General features: G+C 38.1%; 1 long non-coding RNA gene across 1 annotated transcript; it reads left to right on the top strand.

The window, feature by feature from the left end:
* Positions 1 to 7,342: 7,342 nt before the first annotated feature.
* LOC130142936 (uncharacterized) lies at positions 7,343 to 9,755 on the top strand. Its single transcript, XR_008819578.1, has 4 exons — positions 7,343 to 7,784; positions 7,964 to 8,161; positions 8,763 to 8,810; positions 9,194 to 9,755. It is a non-coding gene; the product is annotated as an uncharacterized LOC130142936 (long non-coding RNA).
* Positions 9,756 to 11,055: the final 1,300 nt, after the last annotated feature.

The following is an 11,055-nucleotide window of genomic DNA, read 5'->3' as shown; positions in this document are numbered from 1 at the left end:
AAAACAAGGTGCTGATTTTTTAATAGGGGTTGTTTGTACAGACACTCAGCATGGTGCCCAACAGTTTTCTAGGAATTAGCAATGCCAGGCACATATTGCTAAGACTTAAGAGCTGGATACATTTCTGGTACCAGTAATTACTCAGATGAGGGACTGAAGAGAAGCATGCATTTTTCAATGAATGGCTGAGAAGGGAAGTGTTGCAAATACCACAGGCTCTGGTTAAGTGGAGACTTTTGGAGGCATAGCAATTGCCAGAACAGCTCTGGGAAACACAGAGGCTGGGCTCTTCATGTCCCCAGTCTGCCACACAGCCTCTGCTGCCTGGTCACTGTAGCTGTACCTGCATATTGGGGTGGGGATAGGTGCGCACTTTTGAAGTGAATCTTCTACTCATCCCCACAAGCTCTAGTTCACAGTTCCCGGAAGGCATGTGCTTCTTTCAGGTGATGCTAAACCAGAAAGGCAGGCCACAGCAGCAGCTTTGGCAGCGCAATGACTATTGGGCACTCAGACCAGTGTTAATCTGGAGTAAAACTCCTCTGAATTGCCTATAGCACAGGTGCCAGGCAGTGTGGCATAAGACCCTTTCCAACTTCCCCTTCCATTTCGGGGTAAGGTGAAAATACCAGCAGGTATTTGATCTCAGGTGACTTTTCAGAGATGGTTTACTTTTCCCCCACACTGACTAAGTAACTACATCCTGCATTATACATTTAATTTCTCCAAGTAAATGTACTGTACACTATTATTAACCATGTGCTATTTGGGCACTTTGCCTTTGGCGAGCCATTTCTTTACTGTGCTAGAGACCCATTAAAATCTTTCTGTAACTAAAGTATGATGTTAACCCATAGTATTTCCTTCATGCACACTGGTTTAAAAATGTTTAAATAATATTTATTTATAGATACCCTCACAAAGCTCCTCTTCAGAGCAAAGAAAAGTATGTTAAAATTTTCTTAAACTTGCTGAAGATCATGATGCAAATTCTGTGTCACTGGCACTTTTGGATATTTTCACAGTTACTTCTTTTCTCTTGAGCGGAAGGTTACAAACTACAAAGGAAGACAAGTACTGATTTCAATTTTAAACTCTGGTTCCATTAGAAATACACCACCCAACCAAATTGTCACCTAACCCTACATACAGCCATGTAGATTTCATTAGTTTGGCTACAAAATACATCAAAGAAGCACTTGTTTCTATTTGCCCTCTTCTTTTAGTGCCCAGGGGATTTTTTGGTATTTTCATTATGTGCTTAAATCTCCACTGTGTCATGTCCTTTGGGTATCTAATTAGTCAGGATATTTTAGCTATACAGTGCTCTTAACTGTGGATATTCATTATCAATATGTTATTTGATTTTGTTGCCATTGTATGTGCAGTAGACCCTTAGTACAACACAAAAAGCTGTTATAAAGCACATTATTCTAGATAAGTCCAACTGAGACAGCAGTACAGGCAGTCCTTAAATCATACTGACACAAGCCTAGTTATCCATAACATTACTTTAAATGTATTTAATGTTTAAACACAGAATGGCTATTTAGGTGGACAAGCTGATGAACAAGGGCTTTAATTTCATTAAATCTGTACGTTCAGTCAAGAAATATGTCAATGGGGATTTCAGTTTCAACTACAAAATAATGGGTTTTATGATTTTACTCTTTACAAAGCATTGCTGAAATAATAATTTGCTGTATCCGTTATGAAGTAAGACATAAAACCTAAGAAAGGCACATTGATTTCACAGGATTACTACATTATTTCTGTTCTAAATTTCAATATTGCAATACATTAAAAATCAAAACTGAAAAGTAGATGATTGCTTTACATTGCAATGTAACACCTTTTATGTACTCAGAAACAAATACAAAAAATACATTCTCCTTGTAAAGACAGTGGGTAAGACAACATATCCACATACATTATGTTTTTTATCTTAGTCTTCTGTTTGATTTTATTTGCTTTCTCTTTTTTTTAGTTTTCTGGAGCATTTTTCTGCATTTAAGATAATAGATTTTGCATAGAGGTAATATGGTTTGGCAGTTTCAAATTTTGTATGAAAATTTATTTTTATGTAACATGTTATCTTATAGTTCCTCAGATTTTTATAGTAAACAGTTTGACTCTCAAATGCTTTGTTTTTAATTGATAAAATTACAGTGATTTGAATACTTCTGCATAACATCTGTGTAAAGAATACTTAAAAAGAAGCAAAAGCAATTCAATATGTGAAAATCATTCATGGACAGTCATTCAAAAGTAAATCAAGACTGTTTACTAAGAAATCAATTTTTCATGTCTCTAGTTAAAAATCAGCTGTAAAGCATGCATCTGCTGCCATATAATTAAAAAAAAATTCATGAAGGAATCACAGAAATACCCATGTGTGTTTCCCAAGCAGAAAGAAAGTATGGGGCCCTAAGCTGAGATACTGATATAAATAATATTGTTCAGTTCCTTGACCAATTTATGATTCTTGGAATGGGTTTGAAGTATATATATGAACACACCTGTGTATGTGGATTGTAACTAAGGCTATGGCATCTTATTAGTAACATCGGTAGTACTTGATGATCTTATTAGTCAATTTTTAAGAAATAAAAAGATGAGATTTTACTTTATATATCTATCTATATCCATATCTATATCTATGTCCGTATCTATGTCTGCATCTGTACCTAACAATGCAAGCTGTACATTTGATGGATATTGTTAATCAGAAATTTTTATTAGTAAATGTTGTTCACACCCGAAAATATAGCAGATACAGGGGAAGAAGACTAAGTTCTTATTCAAGTTTCTATTTAATATAGCTGAATTTCGGTGTAAAAAAATCATACTGAAATTCAATTGAGTTACAGAAACTATTTCATGCTTATTTTGTATCAATCATTAAGTATTTTTAATTTAGGCTTATTTTCAGCTTTTTAATTTTATATGATCAGTCATGGCTTTAGTTAGTATGTGCAGGCAAACTGAAGTACAGTTTATAAACATTAACAAAAATTCAATGACTAGATTTTAATGCATGCTATAGGTGGGCAATATATATTTATGTATGTAAAACAAACAAGCTAACCAGATTTTTTTATAGACAGTAATTTATTAACATTTTATAAAACATGTATCACATGATATGTTGGGCACATTCTTAGTCTGTATGTCATACATCAAAAGGTATTATAGTGATTAACTAGTATATCGAGTGTGCTAATTCTTCAGCTCTAAAAATTAGAAGCGGTCCTTTCTGAACCGGGCTGACTTGGCCAACCTGCTGTGAGATGAAGCTTGGTTAGCCAACCACAGCAGCCATGGAGGTGCATGTCTCTGCAGGGCAGTGCTAATACAGCTGAAACTGTGTCCCCATCAGGTCCTTAAAGGATTTTTTTAAAATATGGTTAGTTCTCAAATGGTGTAATATGAATTTGCATGCATGTATTTAGTAATGAAGTAGTAATATGAAACTACTAAACCAAAACCAGTGCACAAGAGGGGGGGTCACCAGATGTGCCTTTTAAAATAACAGTCTCAATTGTTAACAACAGTCAATTGCAACACCACAGGGACAGCAGCACAGCACGTACTTGACAGTCTGGCTAGAAAAGTTATTCCTTCTCCATGCTACACACCCTCTCCTTTATCAGGCCGTTTTCTTCACAAAGCAGTATTTCTAACAACAAGCAGTACTCTGAAAACACCTCCTGACAGCCCCTGTTAAGCTGTGCCTAGGTATCAGCCCTGCAGCCACCAACATGGCATCAATCCATCTCACAGGTCTTGATAAACCTGCCCAGAGTGGAAATAAGGACATGACAATAAGCTTGATAGGTGATTGAACCCTGAATGACAGCACAAAGAATGAGAGGGCAAGGAAACACAATGGTAATGGGAGACTGCAATTACCCCCACATAGTTTGAACAGATATCCTATCAGGTCATGAAGCTGAGACCAAATCCTTAGATAGCATAAACGACTGCATTGTGCAGCAGTTGGAGGACAAGCAGCACCTCGGCTGGCCTTGCGTGCAAGACCTTGTTCATAATTTTACTGCACAAAGTCACAGCGATCACAGGGCACTGGCACTTGATATTCTTTGCAGGAACTACAAAAGCAAAAAATCTCATGCTTATTTCAAAGTTGCATACAAATGAGGTCTGTTAAGCAAGCACAGAAAAAAACACCTTTGTGACACAGACAATTAAAAGCCATCCTAACAGAGGCACAGAGCAAACATTTACCACTTCTTACAAAACCAAAACCCAAACCCTTTAGGAATCCTGTAAGAAAGCCTGCATGCCTGAAAAGCAGATGTAATGATGTATTGAAGTGCACGAAACAGACAGAATCACGAGTTCTTTTAAGTCCAGGATAGGAACATAACACAGGTCAAAAAACAACTTGAGAAACATGCAAAACTAGTGATAGGGGGAGGGCTGGTAGATGAGATTACAGAACACGTTGGTAAACTGGACTAAACCAAACAATAACAGATTGCTAGGACCGTATAGTATTGACCTATCAGGTTCCATAGGGACACTAGGAATTACCAGCCATGCAGCGTAGTATCTTACTTGAAATTGGCTGTGTACCAGAGAATGGGAAAGTAGTTACTGTGATGCTAACTTTTTAAAAGATTCCAGCAGAGAGTTGGGAAGCCATAGATCTGAACTGCATAACTCATATGGGATGCATCAACAGAAATGTTGTCAAAGAATAAAAATAATTGGCACATGGGTGTACCTGACACATTGAGGAAGAGGCAACCCAACTTTGTAAAGAGAAGTCACAACTCACAAACCACTGGGATTCTCTGAGGGAACCAAGGGTCCTAGAGATGCTGAAGCTCTGGCATCACAAGCACTTAAAGGAAGCAATCTGTCATAAAACAAGAAGTGGGATTGCACACAGCTGAAAGGTAAAAAACTAAAGGACAGAATATATACTCAGTTTTCACACACACAGAATGAATGTTTAGAAGTCCCCCTTCATTCAACTTGAACTCAGTTCAGCAGACTATTTTGCAGAACAAAAATCTCCATGAGTTCAAAAGCAATTAGAAAAATCTGTAATACTTAGATGTGCTTGTGGTTTGAAATAAATCTTTCTTGGTTTTCAAAATGGAAATAAAAAAACCTGTATCAAAAATCCCTGTCTTCATGTAGATAGGACTTCTGAGTTTCTAAGCCCATGAAGTGGGGTGATGTAGTTCAGGGAAGTGCGGTAAATGAAGATCACTTACCTACTGTTTATACAGCACTTAGAGGATTTTAAGTGCTCAATTAGAAAAAGAAGAACGAAAAAAGAAGCTTATAATAATCTTTCTTAATAAGTTTATGAATTCTTTATAAGCTCTTCAATCAGTGCTTGTCTTTACCGATCAGTTAAACTTAAGATATAATTAGGGAAAAGTCTTACCTTCCTTGAGCTGTCAAAACTGCTGATTAGATTTTTGCATGTCTGTAAAGTCAGGAGCAGTATCTGACTTTTCAAAAGACGATTTTTTTTTTTTTGAGAATTCATACACAACTACTTTTTAAGATCACCAATATTCCATGTTCTTCAAAGGAAGCAGGAAAGGAAAAGTAAGAACTTATGAGAAAACAAATTAAAGGTTCAGATGATTGGCGAGCTGCAGCCTAGCAGAATCAATCCTGGTCAGACTGAATGCATTCCTGCTTTCTCACTTCATGCACTGAAGCATATAGGGGTCAGGGCTCAGGCTTGCTGAAGAAAGGAGGAGGCATTCGCTATTGTAAATTATGGGATGGATTCCACCTACAAAAGGCTCCATCTAGCTCATGGCCTTCTGAGGGAAGATGATTTAGACAGCACAGTCTGCTCTGGTGGTTTAATGTCTCTTCCTGCATACGCACACAATGATATGGTAAAATTCCAAGCATTCCCACAGCTGTCTCTACATGTTAACACACATTTCTTTGTTAACGTATCTTCTATTTGTTAAAATACTTCTATGAATATGTGCAGCCAGAATCTATAGACTACGGCTATGAGAGGCAGAATCCACAAGCCTGATCCTTGCATCTCTTAGGACTCTATCAGCCTGCAAAGACTGCTATTTCCGTCCTCACAGAGCTTGCACAGGACAGTGACATCCAGCCAAAGGAGAAATGTGTGGGCTTTCTTGGGAACAGCAAACTGCCTGAAATTCAAGGGATCAGGAAACAGATTGTATTTGGATTAAAATGTTCTCTTCCTTCTTATTGTGACCCATCAAGATGAAAGATTAACAGTATTCAACTGTACAATTAAAAGCATTATAAAAATGGCTTTCTCACTATTTTTATGGTGAGAGAAAATTGATTATGCAAAAGCAACAGAAGCCTGCCATGCAATATACTGAGAACAATGAGTTTCATGCTTTCTCACTTGTTTGAGGTCCCTGAATGAGCTGCATCAATATTTGAAATGAAAGCAATATTCTGAGCCCTAAATGTGTTATTGCCTAAATTTAAGGTCTCACAAATAAGAATATGAGGGAAAAATTTTAATCATGTTTAAAGTGATGAATATTGAAAAATGTCTAAAGCCCCTGAATTGTTTCCACAGAGCCAATATCACTAAGGCAAAAGAGCACATCAAGGATTTATAGGACTGTAATAGGAAATTAAATCTAAATTGATTCAACAAATTACTGCACCTAAGAACAAGCTGAATAATTTTAAAAATTGATATGTATAATTTGAGTAACTGGAGAGTACAGGAGAAAATGTTGCATAGGTTAATGTTTATTACACATCTATTTAGTGACTATCTTGAAGCAACAGTTGTTGAATTAGAATATGAATATCAGATATTTTTTAAGTGTATGGAAGGAGGGAGGGTAGGCAGACAGATTCCAGCTGTCTAAGCCATGTGCTATACAGCGGTAATATCTGAGTACACTTTTGCTGAGGAATATCTGCAAAGTTTAAGTCCCTTACTATTTTTTCATGATGTTCCTGTGCCATAAGAGAAACATGGTAAATTCAAAGCTAAAAATGTCCTGGGATGGAAGGTCATTATGATGAATGCATTCATTTATTTATTTGTTTTGAAACATGGCTATTACATGTGTACTTTAGGATTCAACTGCAGAATGGAAAAAGGAATAGAATGAAACTAATTTTAAAATATATATGAAACATAAAAATAATAATTTAAAAAAAGTATTTATTTCCTGAAAAGATAGCTATAATGCTTAGGAAATCTAATTTAAGTTTATCTGGGATTTTAGGAACAATGTAAAAAACATGGTTCACCATCTAAAGTAGTACACGGTTTCAAACTTCTCATTAGCAAGTGATTGCAACCACACGGAATTTCTGTCCACTGTGATCTTAATTTTTGGGAAACAGAAAACCAGGAAGTTATATAGCTCTGTAATGTGCTAACAGACATTCATTATGATATCCTAAAGGGGAAAAAAATGTCTCACTGTTGTGCTTGAAATCTTTAATTTTCTTGCTGAGTTAGTGAAAAAAAGGCTATCCATATTTCATTAAAGTGTTTGGTTCCATGCTTAAGAACAGCATCATATTCAAGAATAGTCAGGATGCAACACAGGAAGGTAGAACAAACTGAATTAAAGAGGATGCACAGTGAAAGAAAGGTCCACAGTATTTGTGGACAGCAACTTTGAGGCTGTCCAGCAGACTGGAGTTGCAGTTCAGGCAGGCAGCAGAGCTCTGGTAGTTGTCCTATGCGTGTCTGAAAGGCACTTCAGAGGGCGGCTGGACTCTGACCACACTGGGAATGGGCACGGGCTGCCCGACACGTAAGGGGGCACAGAGCCTGCCCAGGGCTGCATGGTGGCTGTACAGCACTGCACATGGGAGGGAAATGGGGAGCGCTGGCGGGTGCACCTGCTGCCTGCCAGCAACGTGAAATAAACAGTTCAGGACAGGGAGACACCATAAGTGTGAATCACTTGCTCTGATTTGTTCCTTCCGACAGGAACACCCAGTGCTTATGTGTCTCACCGACTGATCTCAAGGCACTTTGTGGTGAGGGCAGTTACCCCTGCGGTGGCTTGGGGAGAAACTGTCACTGAGGAGAAGTGAAGGAAGCTGCTGGAGGCCACCGAGCAGGATGGCAGCAGAAGTCTGCAGAAAACCCCTTTTGCCCAGCCTGGACACCCCTGCTGCTGCTAAGGTATGGGACTGAGGGTCCCCGTGCTCGCAGACAGATGGAAAAGGAAGGGAATGCTAGCAAGCAAGTAATAATTTGGAAAAAGATGTGGTAGACAAGAAGCAATGTGTTTAGTTCATTTTCACTATCAATAACAGGTAAAATAATTCCAAGAGTTAAAAGCTGGACAGTTAAATTCGGGGGCTGTGTCTGTGTGTGTGTGTGTGTTGACATCAGTTCTAAAAGAAATTCTGCCAAAAGCTACTTTTAAAAGCAGATATTTAGGTGTAAAATTTATTCTCAGTGAATAATTTTTCAACACAAAACCTATTTTTTTAAGTGCTTACACCACATAAGACATCTACAGCTCGAACAGGCCAGTCACTTCAGGAGTGAGATGTTATCTGTTTCTCTGGGCATCTGTTCCCTGCGTAGAAAACCTCTTTTTCCATAGAAACCTAGCTCAATTTGGGAACCATTATTCAAGATGCTCCCTGTACATGGTGGCACACCATGGAGTAGGTGGAGATATCCATCTTTAATAACATGTATCTCCCTGATTGTCCTTTGGTTTTGACCTTTTCTCCCTGAAACTTGGCTAATTTCCACTCCTTTCCCCTTTCAGGTCTACCATACAAGAAAGAGAAAGAACTGTATTGAGGAGGTGGATACAGTAAGTTTTTTTAAAAAATTGAAGCTTTTGATGTCATTATACACAAGTTATATAATCGGGTTCTCCCTGTGGTGTGCTGTTACGAAAAGGTGGCTTTCCAAAGGCGTTCTTGCTTCAAAATCAGCCAGGAAATGACATTAATTTATTATTGCTTTACTAAGGCTAGGTTAAAGGTCATGAAAAAAAGCAATAAGAGGAAGGAAAATCACAAACAAGACTGAAATGTACCATACGCCTCTTTAAATTAACCACCAAAGTGCCACCAGATCAGCTTTATAAAGCACTGCATTGTACCCCTGTTTTGTAGGACATACAAGGTACATTTCAGCTGTAAGTGAATTTCATTGCTTTTATTCTATCTTATTAGTATTCTTTTATTGCAGGTTTCTTTGTGGACATAAATGACCTTGAAGGGAGTATGTGATTTCAAAAGTGCCTAAATTTGCTGATAACGCTAAATTGGGCGGGACCACTAAATAGAGGAGAGAGCCAACCGGTTGAAAATTATCAGGTTGGATAAGGCTTGGAGGCTGATAAAGTAGCTCATGCCCATTAGTATGGAGAAGTGTAAGATAATGAAACAAAGCACTAGAAACAATCATAGTTTCTTTGGGCTAAAATAATACAAGTTTCAGAATCTGGAATAAACAGACAATTTTACACGCTTACTTTCAAGTCTCTTCAGTTCTTCTGAAAACAAATGAGGAACATAGGTCAAAATCCTCTTTCACAAATGAGACTGACAACAATGTATGAAAAGAAAACATCAGATCTAAGTGCTTAGTTATCCATTGGGTTTTGGTTTTTTTTTACCGATTGAAGCAATTTGCAGATTCATTTGAAACTGTGCAATCTCTTCCAACGGTGCCAAGAGATTGGTTTGCTCTCAAAACAGCATAAAGGGCTTGATCCTTCAAAGATGATTAAATAGCTGGATCTAGCAAAAGGAAAGAAAATTCTAGTTTGCTCATCGTAATTTCTGAGCCAGTCCTGACTCTGCAAGCTGTGTGTTTGGCAGTGATGTAAAAGAAATCCACTGTGCCCACCACAATTATTATTTATATTGTAACTTTTCAGAGTCCTAATCATGAAGCATGTCTCACTTTGCCATTCACAAGTACCTGTGTCAGCTACAAATGACCTATTAAAGAATATTTGATTCATATGTGTAACTTTCAATGACAAAGAAGGTCTGAGGATAACTCATTTGTTTAGCAAACGTGAAGAAATGCTGCTGCCTTGCAGCCAGTGTTCTGTGTCCCAGGGTGGAGTTACACAACAGTTGAAACAATCTAAGAAGAGGAGATCCTGCTTCCTCTGCCTCGTCCTGCCCTTGCATCCCATGTCCATCTTCCCAGCCACAGGTTCTCCCTCTCTGCCTTGCTTGGGCTCTGGTCCCTCTTGCAGACTCAACTCACCAGCCAGGTGGGAAGGTATTCAATTCACTGTTAGGTTTGTTTTCTGTCAGTTTACGTAACAGAATTGGCATCACACAGGGCTGATGAGTGCTAGAGCTGGCAGCAGGCCAGTCCAGAGGAGGGAGACTGCAGCCAGGAGCAGGGTGTGGGAGATGCTGCTGCCTGTAGAAACTCATTCCACTGCCCCAGGCCATAGAGGAGAACTGCACTCCCAGCCCCTTCTCCAGCTTCCCTGTGCAAGAGTCTGTGTGCACAAATGAAATGAGTGTTGTACAGTGTCAGAGAATGCGTGGCAACGTTGCACTCCCTGATAAAAAAACCAGACCTTCTCTAGCACAAGGGAGCCAAGTATTAGTGTTCGTGCTGGGCCGTTGACAAGTCATATTTAAATTGTTAAGTAAAACAGAACAGCTGAGCCATTTCTTTCCATCTGTGAAAGAAATGTTCAGTCTGTCCTTCGTATCTCCTCACCACTCATCCAAGAAAACATTTTAATATTGTCTAACTTGGATATTTTTAAATATGAGAAATGTTCTATGTCAATCAGTACTTCTTAATTTAATTGGAAGAGTGGCAGGGATTTAAACAAATAGAAATACAAGCTTAGTTTCATTAAAACAATGCCTTCAAGTCTTTCTGCTTTCTGCTTTCTGGTTTTTTAACCAGGCCAAAATTTAAAAATATTGGAAGTGATTAATTCTTTTAAATAATCTGAATTCAACCCTGCCGTATTTCAATTAAATCAAGAATATAAAGTAAGTCTTTTTAATTTGTTTCTGGTGTTAATGGAAGACACTAAAATATTTTGGTTTATTTAAAGGCAGTGA

Source organism: Falco biarmicus, chromosome Z, assembly GCF_023638135.1.
Source record: "Falco biarmicus isolate bFalBia1 chromosome Z, bFalBia1.pri, whole genome shotgun sequence".
NCBI lineage: Eukaryota > Metazoa > Chordata > Aves > Falconiformes > Falconidae > Falco > Falco biarmicus.
The sequence above is the reverse complement of the archived record's forward strand: the minus strand, read 5'-3'. Positions and strand labels throughout refer to the sequence as shown.